The sequence below is a fragment of the Leptonychotes weddellii genome, chromosome 6 (assembly GCF_054177405.1).
Source record: "Leptonychotes weddellii isolate Sample4059 chromosome 6, ASM5417740v2, whole genome shotgun sequence".
Lineage (NCBI taxonomy): Eukaryota > Metazoa > Chordata > Mammalia > Carnivora > Phocidae > Leptonychotes > Leptonychotes weddellii.
The window spans coordinates 65,603,119-65,616,707 of NC_138374.1; positions in this window are offsets into that span (position 1 = coordinate 65,603,119).

Sequence of the window (13,589 nt, forward strand, 5' to 3'; positions counted from 1 at the left end):
AAAAAAAAAAAATAGGCATATAATAAAAATAATAATATAAGAAGCATATATAATATGTATTTATATATAAGTAAAACATAAAAGTTGTGATCTGTTACATAGAAAATATCATGTGCTGATAAATCTAAAACAGTTTATAACTTATCAGTTAACCAAACTGTTTAAAGATTTATTTATTTGAGAGAGAGAGGGAGAGCGCGCACATGAGGGGAGGGGTAGAGGAAGAGGGAGAGAAGCAGACTCTGCTAAGCGTGGAGCCCAACTCGGGGCTCAATCCCACGAAGCTGAGATCATGACCTAAGCTGAAATCAAAAGTCAGATGCTTAACAGACTGAGCCACCCAGGTGTCCCTCAGATAACCAAATTTTTACACTAAAAAAAGACCATATAGTTTTATAAAGAATAAGCTGGTAATGTGACAAGCACCATTATTAGATAATTTCTCCTAACAAAGAGATATGTTCTGGCAATATGTTTTGCCAACAAATTGATTAGACTGGTAGCCAGACACCTGATCCAAACTGGGCAGACCAAGTTCTCTCTCCTAGGAATTTAATGCTGAAATGCTAATCAACTTGTTGGTAGAGCAAAATAATATAGCCTGTAGCCATTTTCTGACATGTGTAGGGAGAAAGAGAGAAAACTGGTCCGCAAAGAAAGAGTAAGAAGTAAAGAAGGACAAAACAGACATACAGAGGAAAAAGGGACACATAAGAGACTGTGTGTCCTCTGAGCGCCTAAGGGAATAGCTAGTTCCTGCTAGCTCTCCAACTCCCAACTCACTTCAATCCCTCCTAAAATTTGACTGGATTTTCTGCTCTTGGATACTATGTATCCTTAAAATAAATTCCCTTTTCTGATTTTGATAAGCTGAGATGGTTTCTATTACCAATAATCAAAATAGTCTTAATTAAAGCCCATCAGAAACTTATCAAAGTAGAAATAATATAAAATTTAACTACAATTCTATAAACATTTATTGAGCATCCATAATGCCCTAGGATACTGAGGACTTAGATCACATCTATACAAACATTACACCAATTTCAGTTTAAAATTTTAGGCTAAATTGTCACAATATAGGTCTATGACACTGAGAAGACCAACTGGACACATTTAATGTTGTATACTCCAGCTAGCGCGATTTGGATTGAAAGGAGGCACTGCCAAAGCCTTCAGACCAAAATCTCAGGAAACTTAAAAGTACTTTGGTCCGGGGCGCCTGGGTGGCTCAGCTGGTTAAGCGACTGCCTTCGGCTCAGGTGATGATCCTGGAGTCCCGGGATCAAGTCCCACATCGGGCTCCCTGCTCGGTGGGGAGTCTGCTTCTCCCTCTGACCCTCCCCCTCTCATGCTCTCTCTCTCTCTCTCATTCTCGCTCTCAAATAAATAAATAAAATATAATAAAAAAAAGTACTTTGGTCCATGATTTTGAAAGATTACACTGAAAATAAGATTTCAACCTTCTATGAAAAAATAAGGTCCAAGTCTATTAACCTACTATTCTTTTCTCACTTTCTCTAGAAAAACATTAATTCTGAAGAATAAAATCACTTACAAATATATGGTCCTTGCCTCCTATGGAGTCTCAATTTGTATTAAAACTATCACTAAAATTGGAAAGAACTTTCTGATACATCTGATCCAAGGCTATCTATCAGTCTACAATACAAAATAAACAGTAATATTAAAGACAATAATGTGAGACTTTTTTAATGCCTATTTTCTTATGTGCATATTTTAGGGGTTTTTTGTTGTTGTTGTTGTTGTTTTGCTTTGGGGTTTGGTTTGTTTTTTCCCCTGATCGCCATCCTGGTATCTTTCAAGTTTTTAATGGTAGCACCAAATGACTTTTATTTGGCCATTCCTACCATACTACATCACACTAAATGGGGATTCTGTTAGTTGTTGAGGAGATCTCTTCACTTAGAACCAAGAGAAATTATTTCAGGACAGGTGTAGAGAAACATACTTATAACAAAACTATCTCCTGGCTCTGCATATGCACCTCATCTTATTGCTAGGTCACACTGGTTGTCCTCTGGATCACCAGAAATTACTGTTACATCAGAGTCAGTATCAAATAGTTCCAGCCATATTTAAAGAACTCTTTACCCTTCCCTACTGCACAGTTATTTAAATAAATGAACACAAGATATCACTAATGAAAGCAGGTAGAAAGGGCCACACTATATACAGGGATCTGTAACAGGCCCTCCAGGGTACTTGAGCTTGCCTTCTTTCATTGGGCTCTGAGAACAAAGCAGACAATCCTCAAGGCACTCTAACACCATAGCTTACATCAGACTGCTCATCACCAGACCTGGACTTTTAAAAATGTATACCAGCCAAACGGGTGACTTATCAACCTAGGATCCCATGTGGATCAGAACATTTTCAGAATTTCATTACTAAGCCTGCCCTGCCACCTATTGTGATGACCATGCCCACACCTTGCCACCAGCTAAACTCTGCCTCCTTGGGATTCTCTGACCTCAATGAGGTCATGAAAAATTTTCAGTGAGATCCCCTTTCATAAGCATTCCTAGCTGGAAAGAAAAACCAATATTTTTTCCAAGAAAATGTTGAAGAAATAATCCACTAGGTCTGATTACTCAGGAGAGATGAGAAATTTCAAGTAGTGTGGGGACAATTCACTGAACATATAAAAAATATGGAATCTTTTATTTATTTATCTTAAAAACAGATTAGAAAGTAAGCTTTTTATTTTTTTAAGAGTTTATTTTTATTTATTTAGGAGAGAGAGAGAAAGAGCATGCACACTCATGCAAGAGAGAGCACAGAACAGGGGGTTGGGGCAGAGGGAGAGGGAGCCCTATGCGGGACTTGATCCCAGGACCCTGGGATCATGACCTGAGCCAAAGGCAGACGTTTAACCAACTGAGCCACCCAGGCACCCAGAAAGTAAGCTTTTTAAATACATATCTAAGTTGATCCACCTGAGCCATGTGTCCCATGAACAGATATGTCCTGAGTGAAAAGTGGCAGTTAAGGAACACAGAGGGGTTGAAAATGGTCCATTCACTTTCAGCATCTTTACTGTGTTCAGTATGCCTGTAGATGTATATTTGGCAGATGACAAATCTGGTTTCCATGGGAGTTGTGGATTATATTACAGATTAGGAAAGAGGTTCTCAGGTGTGCTCCCAGGACCAATTGTGTCAGGCATCACCTCCAAACTTGTTAGAAATGCAAATTCTCAGGCTCTACTGTGGACATCCTGAATTAGAAGCTCTGGGGAAAGGAATCAGCAATCAGTGTTTTAACAAGTCTTTCCAGGGAACTCTGACACACCTACTGTTTGAAAATTTAGAGGTTATTTCTGTAGGTCTTCACTAGAACTTGTAATAGATAGACTCAACTAACAGAATCTCTATTTGGTTTCCTGACGCATGTATTATGAGATACTATGGTGGGAATGGCCAAAGAAAAAGCCATGAAAGATATCAGGATGGTGATAATGAAAAAAATATTTAACATACACACAGAATGAAATAAGGCAATAAAAGCAGACTCATTTAAAACAATATACAAATGTGGCTTGAGATTCTAGCAAAGAAATCAGAAACTGAGATAAAACTATTAATGCAAAAAGTAAAAACTCTAAGAAAAATGAAAACTAATACTTCTCTGCATTAAGAGTTAAATACAACAGGCCTGACTGCTATTGTTGGCCTGCCTGCCAGGCAGGCCCTGAGATGGCATCTGGGAACTTATGGGAACCTGGATTTCAGAAGCATTCCCACAATTCACTGATAAGAATGGCTCACTGTGCCCAAACTGTATTACAAACAATACAGTTTATGCTAAACACCTGTTTTCATTCTCAGAGTTGGGCATTTGGATATGTGCCAAGCATGGGGTGCCTATGTAACTAGCCACTGTAAAAATCCTGGGTGCTCAGTCTCTAACAAGCTTTCCTGTTGGCAACATTTCAGATATACTGTCACAATTCATTGTTAGGGGAATTGAGGGCCTCCTGTGTGACTCTACTGGGAGAAGATTCTGGAAGCTTGCACCTGGCTTCCCCCAGACTTCACCCCAAGCATCTTTTCCTTTGCTGATTATGTATCCTTTTGTTTTAATAAATTACAGCCTAAATATAACTATACACTGAGTGCTGTGAGTTCTCTCCATGAATTACCAAACCTGAGAGTGATCTTGAGAACTCCCAACACATTCTCTTCTATTATGAGCTCTTTGACAGTCACATAACAGGGTTAAAAACACTGACAATACCATCAAATCTGACATGTTTGTATTATTTTTACTTGATGCATTAATAAAATAAAACATTTTAATAGTATTTTATTTCCATTTTCTTACTTTTTAAAAATATATCCAGTAAGTCTAATCTGAATCACATGCTCAGTCCTTGGCCAGTCAAGGACAGGGCACCTACACTGACAGTCCCTTCAAGGAATCCAGCATGCTATTATCAAATGAAGGGAGAATAGATGCTGGGCAGGCCCACATAGGAGAGGACCACTAAAATCAGGCTATTGGACAAATCCAAAATTTACTTCAAAGAAATTGGGGCAGCATCTCAAAGAAGAAGACAGTCATGGTCTCCCACAGTTCAAACTAAGTTATAAAGAGTCCTGAGTAACTTCTCATAGTAAGACGTAAAAATAAAAAATAAAGTGGCTTCAAATGCAAACTCAAAATAAAAAGTCGCAGACTGCACAGACTGCACAGTGATGACTTGCCATCAGACTGCTTCTTACCCGGGCAATTCTATAGCGTATGCCCCAAAGTGAGCAGGAGTTAGTAATCTAACAGCAGTTAGCATTTCTAAGGCAGCTGGGTAATAGCTAATAAAAATTTATTGTTTATACCACTGAAAAGACCAAGGAGAGATGTTAGAAATGTTAGAGATACATAATGAAAAGAAAGTAATATATTACTAATCGTATTACATATCAATATTATCAATAATAGAATAATTTTCAGGCACAAAATGGTCCTTAAACTTTCCTATTTGAGGTAAAATATGGGCCTAAGGACATATACCACAGTTTAGGAGACGAGGGATCAGGTATGAAATAAAGAGAAACACTGCAATAGTAGAATTCAGTGGTATATTTGAAGGTATTAAAATCATCAAAAACACAATCACTATGTAAGCATAATGGTGCCTAACAATGGTCTCTAGTGGGTCCTAGTTAACCCAGTATTTACTTGGTTTGCCCTTAAACACTATGATATTGCATGAAAACTGTTTATAGCCCTGATTGCTTACTTATATCCTCAAGAGCCTAAGTTTTTACATGCTCCACTAAACTCAAGATCCTCCTTTAGCCCTCACTGCTGCCTCTAACTCACAGAAGGTAATATTCTGCTCCAGATTACTTCATAGAATACAATCAGCTACAGGCAACCTCTGTTTGGTAGACTTTGGGATAACACTATGTAAATTTAGTTAATGCAAAAATTAGTTTCAAGTACAAGTAGGTAAGCACAAATATGTAAGCATAAGTTGGTAAACCTGGAAGCACAAGTAGGTAAACCAAGGTGCTGTGGCCAATGGATGCAGACTACTGTATACATAGGAGCAGTTAACCTGGAAGCCATAAAAGTGTTTCTGTAGGTCTCTGACATCCCTACAATTAAAGACAGAATTTTTCAGAGATTTTATATATGTATAATAAATATATTTTTTCATTAACATTTTTCATTAAGGTTACCTAATTAAAATGCAAGAAAGGGAGAAAACAAGAATACTTTGAAGCACATTAATCAGATTTAACCAGAGATGGAAATATTTACTACTCTAGATAGTATTTAACATTATAACAAAATAATAAAACTGATTAACACATTCCTTTCTATAAAAACAAACAAACTCTGTAGGTGAATAGGAAAAGGACCATTACTCACGGACATAAAAAAGCAAACAAAGGCAGAACTTTAAGTGATTTTAAGGACACAACCAATCAGAGATAGGAAAAGGGCATACACCCAAATTTCTACTCAGTTACTGCATGCTGCCTTGTAACACCAGCCTTGATCATCCTTTAAAACTCTGTGGGCGCCTCGGTGGCTGTCAGTTGAACAACTGACTCTTTGATTTCAGCTCAGGTCATGATCTTGGCATTGTGGGAATGAGCCCCATGTTGGGTTCCACACTCAGGGTGGAGTCTGGTTGGGATTCTCTCTCTCTCTCTCCCTCTGCCCCTTCCCCCCCACTCATGCACATGCACTCCCTCTCTAAATAAATAAATTTAAAAATAAATAAATAAAACTCCATCTGTAACTAATATATAAACTGATCTTCCCATTTAGGAGACAATGTTAAAAAAATATTAAAAAGAAAAAAAGTTATTACTACAAATTCTGTTTAAAAAACGTGTATATGGGGCGCCTGGGTGGCTCAGTTGGTTAAGGGACTGCCTTCGGCTCAGGTCATGATCTCAGAGTCCCGGGATCGAGTCCCTCATCGGGCTCCCTTGCTGAGCAGGGAGTCTGCTTCTCCATCTGATCTTCCCTGCTCTCATGCTCTCTCACTCTCATTCTCTCTCTCTCTCAAATGGACAAATAAAATCTTTAAAAAAAAAAAAAGTGTATATGTAAAGACTTGGAAGGATATACTAAAATGTTAACAGTAGTTATCTCTGCAATGTCTTCAGCTGGTGATCTTTATCCTGTCTAGTTTTCTAGATTTTTCCATATTTTTATGAGTTTTTAATAACCTTTATAATAACCAGAAACTGTTTAAATCAAATCTTTTTTATTATAGAATTATTAATATTAAACACTAGTATTTAGTATTTACTTAAGAGCAGTCAATTATGAGATTTCTTGTCAACACTGTTCTTTTCTTTTTAGAAGTTAACTTGGACTCCTTCATAAAAGAAATAAAATTCATCCTGTATTTTAAGTGGATCTCCATTAATTCTGTGAAGTCTAACATCACCTGTTTTCCAAGCATACTGTAAAATTATCTTAAGATGAAACGTGATAATTGATCAGATAGAGAAATTTAATTACATTTACTTCACAGGCTTTCATTTGTTTGTACCTATATATGACAAGTGTGTCTTTAAAAATATAATGTGACCATGGCATATTATTTCAACTAAAAATTAAGTGATTGAATTCTAAATGACATGTTTTCACTGCAACTTAGTTTTTATTTTAGCTTTGCAAACATGTCACTATTTTCTGCATAATTGGCCCTTTTGTCATTTCCACGGTTATCAAAAAGAAGTGATTATACTTCTTCCACACAGATTAAAATACTGTATTTGGTTAACCAGAGAACACAACATATCATCTAACATATTACTCTTACACCTCGTTTTTACATGGGTGCTAAAGTTTATCAATAATACAGTCACTATCATCAAGAAAAGGGTTAAATTAAGTTTAAAACTATCTTTTAAACAACATAAAATACCAAGATATTTTATAAAATTTCCATTAAAAAAGCCTGCTTAATGTTAGAAAAAGGTAAAAACTGTAGTTAGTATCCAGAAGTGACTCACTTTTCCCAAAGTTTCCAGAAAACCTAAGTTTTAATATTGCATCCTTGAGTAATATAACTATTCAAATATTATCCTCAAAAAATACAGGGGCGCCTCAGTGGCTCATCCAGTTAAGTGACCAACTCGTGATTTCAGCTCAGGTGGTGACCCACCAGAGTTGTGGGATCGAGCCTCAGGTTGGGCTCTGTGCTCAGCACGGAGTCTGCTTGTCCTTCTCCCTCTGCTCCTCCCCCGTTCATGCTCTCTCTCTCTCTTTCTCTCTCAAATAAATAAATAAAATAGTTTTAAAAATACAAGCCTTCTAGTAATTAATCAGCTGTGTAGTAGCCAAATGACTGTTGTCATTTACAGATCCTAATTTCATAAACATACTTTGTGGCTAAAAATATTTTGAGTTTTGTTTTAACACAGAAAAGTCTAAACCTAAAAACACTGTAGAGCTTTTGTCAGACTTTAAAAAGCTTATGTTAATATTAATGGCTGACATTTGTGCTTACTTATATGCCAGACCCTGTGCTAAGCATTCTACGCTAATTAACCCATGTAGTCTACCTATGAGGTAGGTAATATTACTATGCACATGGCATGAAATCCTAAAGCAACATCTATAACACCAAAATATTCCCCCAGTCTCAATGAGAATAGTGTAAAAGAAGGTACAAGTAAACAGAATAAGACTGATAAAGGAAAGAAATTCTGGCCTTTTGTCTAATTCACAAACTGAAATATTATCAGCCTAGTCACACAAAGTAGCTACCTAATCATTTCTTCAGCAGGCACTAGGCATGAATTTTGGTGCACTATTTCTGTATTCTGGAATCTTGACTTACTGATTTTTTTTTCATGTGTAAGATATTCTCTTCGGAAGAAATTATTAGTAGCCTCTTTCAACCAAAACAGAGTAACAAGCAATTGGATTTACTATCCAGCCTGAAACTATAAACAAACAAACTTTAAACAATGGTTTTCAAGTCACTGTACATCAGGCAAAGAGGAACAAAGATCCCTAAAAGAAAACAAATGAGGTGAACCCTGTAACTGCTTTGATAGTTACCAGGCCATGGCACAAGAAGAGGAAACTGAGGCAAAAGCCAGAGGACTCCCTGCATTGAAGCAACAGAGGTAAGAGTCTAAGGAGACCAAGGTGGCTAGAAGTCCTAAAACAGACTATCAGAGAGGAGAAGGCTACCCAGAAAGAGAACCCTGGAGATCTGTAAAAGGTTCTCCTCAAGTCTTCAACAGAGGACCTAGTAATGTATGTATGTGAGGAAACTACACAAGACCATGGAAGAAACGATTACAGGGAACGCTGCCTGGTGTTCACACAGGTCCAAAAAGTGCTTGTTCTTGCCAGCTAGATTGGAAAGATCATAACTTATGGGTAGAGTACCCAGGAAAGTCTTGTCTTATCTCAGTAGTGGAGAATAACTAGCCCTTGTCTGTGTACTGCTCCTGGCCTGCCTAACAAATTTTAAAAGCAAGACCCAAAAAGACCACACTGTTTCCAAATAACTTACCTACTTCCTAAGAAAAACTTTAATAAGATTTACAGGACTACAGAAATATCCAGCACACACAGGGCAAAATTCACAATGTCTGCCATCCACTCACAGATTATCAGGCATGCAAAGAGGGAGGAAAATATGAACCACAAGAATAACCAATCACTCAAAACTGATCCATATCTGTCACAGATATTAGAATTCACATCTAAAGACATCAAATTCCATATGTTCAAAAAGTCAAATAGAGACATGGAAAAAAATTTTTAAAGACTCAAATCAAACTTCTAGAAATGAAAACTATGATGTCTGAAGGGTGCCTGCTTCGCTCAGTAGATTAAGCATCTGCCTTCAGCTCAGGTCATGATCCTGGGGTCCTGGGATTGAGCCCTATGTCAGGCTCCCTGCTCAGTGGGGAATCTGCTCTCCCTCTGCCCCTCCTCCACGCATGTGCACATGCACGTGATCTTTCTCTCTCCCTCTCTCAAATAAATAAATAAAATCTTTTTTTTTTTAAAGATTTTATTTATTTGAGACAGAATGAGAGAGAGAGAGAGCGCACATGAGAGGGGGGAGGGTCAGAGGAAGAAGCAGGCTCGCTGCTGAGCAGGGAGCCCGATGCGGGACTCGATCCAGGGACTCCGGGATCATGACCTGAGCCGAAGGCAGTCGCTTAACTAACTGAGCCACCCAGGTGCCCAAATAAATAAAATCTTAAAAAAAAAAAACTATGATGTCTGAGATGAAAAATACGTTAGATGAGGAAAAGATTCATGAACTTGGAGACAAATAGAAAAAATTCAAAATAAAACAAAGAAAAAAGAAAACCCCACCTGTAAAAAATGGAAAGAGCATCAGGGAGCTGTGGCACAACTTCCAATAGCATACTATATATGTAACTGGAATCCCCAAAGAATGAGAAAGGGGATAAACAAAAAATTCTTTTGAAGAAATATGGCCAAATTGTTTCTAAACTAGATAAAAACTATAAACCTAGAGATCCAGGAAATTAAAAAATCCCAAACACAAGCAAATAATGCAATCAACCAAGTTGACCTAATTTACACATATAGCACTCTACCCAACAAGAACAGAACATTCTTCTCAATTGCACACACAACATTTATCAAGACAGAACATATTCTGGGCCATAAATCAAGTCTCAATAAATGGGAAAGCACTTAAGTTATACAAAATATGACTACAATGGAGTTAGAGATCAATGACAGAAAGATCTCTGGAAAGTCCACAAATATTTGGGAACTAAGTGGCACATGTCAAAATAACCCATGGGTCAAAGAAGAAATCATAAGGAAAATTAGAAAGTATTTCGAACAGAATAGAAATAAAAATAGAACACATCAGAAAGTGTGTGATATTGCTGAAGGAGTATTTAGGCATGAGTCTATAGCACTAAACACCTGTATCAAAAAGAAGAAAGGTCTCAGATCAATGACCTCAACTTCCACCTTAAGAAAGTAGGTAAAGGTAGGAAAAGGGAGCGCCAGGGTGGCTCAGTTGGTTAAGCGTCTGACTTCAGCTCAGGTCATGATCCCAGGCTCCTGGGATTGAGCCCCATGTTGGGCTCCCAGCTCAGCAGGGGAATCTGCTTCTCCCTCTCTCTCTCTGCCCCTCCCCCTGCTCATGCTCTCTCTCTCTAATAAATAAAGTCTTAAAAAAAAAAAGTAGGAAAAGAAGAGCAAATTAAAACCTGAAGTAGAAAACAAAAAATAAATCAATATAGGGGCGCCTGGGTGGCTCAGTTGTTAGGCGTCTGCCTTCGGCTCAGGTCATGATCCCAGGATCCTGGGATTGGGCCCCACGTCAGGCTCCCTGCTCAGTGGGGATTCTGCTCCTCCGTTTCCCTCTGCCTTCTGCTTGTGTTCCCTCTCTTGCTGTGTCTCTCTCTGTCAAACAAATAAATAAAATCTTAAAAAAAAAAAAATTAAATAAATCAATAAATCAATATAACTATCAGTGAAACAGAAAACAGGAAAATAGAGAAAATCAATGAAAACAAAATCTGACTTGTATTGAGATCAATAAAATTGCTAATCTAGCCAAAAGCATCATGTGGGAAAAAGGGAGAAGATACAAGTTACCATTATCAGGAATGAGGGAGGTGACATCACTACAGATTCTATAAACATTAAAAGGATAATAAGGGAGCGTTATGAACAATTCCATGCCAATGAGTTCAGTAACTCATAAAATGGACAAATCTCTTGACAGATACAAATTATAAAAACACATTCAACAAGAAATAATAACTGGAATAGACCTCTACCTATTTTAAAAATTTAATAGTGGAGTAGTGGAGTGCCTAGGTGGCTCAGTTGGTTAAGCATCCAACTCTTGGTTTTGGCTCAGGTCATGATCTCAATGTGTGAGATCGAGCTCCACGTGTAGCTCCATGCTCAACACAGAGTCCTCCCTCTCCCTCCCTCCACTCCTGCATGTGTGCGTGCACTCACGAGCTCTCTCTCAAATAAATAAATAAATAAAATCTTAAAAAAAAAAATAATTGAATCTGTAGTTAAAAACCTTCCCACAAAGAAAACTTGAGGTCCAAATAGCTTCACTGGTAAATTCTATGAAACATTTAAAGAAGAAATATTATCAACTCAACACAAACTCTTCGAGAAAATTGAAGAGGATAAAATCTTCCCCAGCTCATTCTATAAGGCCAGGTTTTTCCTTATATACAATGACATTATGAGAAAAGAAAACCACAGACTATTATCTCTGATTAGCATAAATGTAAAAATTCTAAAATTTTTAGCAATCAGAATCCAACAATACACTAAAAATACATCATGATCAAGTGATGTTTATTCTAGAAATGGAGGATGGTTTAAAATTCAGAAATCACTCAATGTAATTCAGCATATCAACAAATTTTTAAAAGAAAAAGCATATGATCATCTCAATAGACACAGAAAATTTGACAAAAATCCAAAATGCATTCCTGATAAAATTTCTCAGCAAACTAGGAACAAAAGGAAATTTCCTCAACACAGAGGCAACCATGAAAAACCTGCAACTAATATACTTAATGGTGAAAGAATGAATGCTCTCCCCTAAGATTAAGAACAAGACAAGGGCCCCTGGCTGGCTCTGCCAGTAGAGCCTGCAACTCTTGATCTCAGAGTTTTAAGTTCAAGCCTCACATTAGATGTACAGATTACTTAAAAATAAAATCTTGAAAGGAAGGAAGGAAGGAAGGAAGGAGAAAGAAAGAAAGAGAAAGAAAGAAAGAAAGAAAGAAAGAAAGAAAGAAAGAAAGAAAGAAAGAAAGAAAAAAGAAAAGAAAAGAAAGAAAGAAAAAGAGAGAGAGGGAGGGAGGGAACGAACAAGACAGAGACGTCCACCAATTCTATTCAGCATTGTCCTAGAGAGGGGCACCTGGGTGGCTCAGTCAGTTAAGCGTCTGACTTTGGTTCAGGTCATGATCTCAGGGTCTTGGGACAGAGCCCTGCCATCAGGCTCCGCATTCGGTGGGGAGTCTGCTTGTCCCTTTGCCCCTTCCCCTGCTCATGCTCACACACTCTCCCCTCCCTCTCTCTCTTTCAAATAAATAAATAAAATCTTAAAAAACAAAAAACAAACAAAAAAAATTGTCCTGGAGATTCCAGCCAATGTAATCAAGAAAGAAAAACAAAAGGCATTTGGATTGGAAGAAGAAAAACTCTACTGGCAGGTGACATGATCAGCTAGCTATACAGTAAATCCAAAGTAATCTACAAAAAAAGCTACCGAAACAAGGTAAGTGGTTTTAGCACGATCACGGGATACACAATCAATACAGGTAAATTAGTTTCATTCCTAATAAACAAAAACAATCAGAAATTAAAATGATCAAATGTGGCAATTTTACAACAGAATAAAAAATTACTAAATAATTAAGGATAAATCCAGCAGAAGATGATAGTTAATCATTCTGAGAGTACTAACTGGTACATGAGAATTCCCTCAGCGTTTTTCAAACTAAGTTATGATCGATTAATGGACTGTGAATATAGTTTGGTGGGTCCTGACCAGCATTTCAAAAAATGAGGTAGAAAAGAATAGAAAGTATCAGAGTGAAATGAACATGGAAGAATTATTATTTTGTGGAATTTCTGTGTCTAGTGTCTATGTGTACATGTATTGTGTTGCTATACAAAATCTATGCTCAAAGAAAGTTTGAAAGAGACTTAAAGAGAGCTGTTTTTTACTTGATGAAAAACCCAAAAGATATATGGCCGAAGATTATGTCCAAAAACAAAAGCTCCAACTCCAAGTCTTGGCTCTGAAAGAGAGATATGGGTACTGTAAAGTGTTATGCTAATATAATATTCGGAGACAAGAGCTAGGCAGGCATAGGTTTTGTGTTCCAGCCATGTTAGACTTTTCAACACTTCAAATTCTCCCAGCCTATTGGATCTTTGGCCACAATGCTATCTGTCCTTGAAGCATCCCTCCCCCTACTCTCCATCTAGAACACTATTCATTCTCCAAAGTTCTGCTTAGACATAAAGACTTCTCTGAATTTTCTAGACAATGTCTCTGTATTCTTCCAACCTTTTGTGTATCCTCA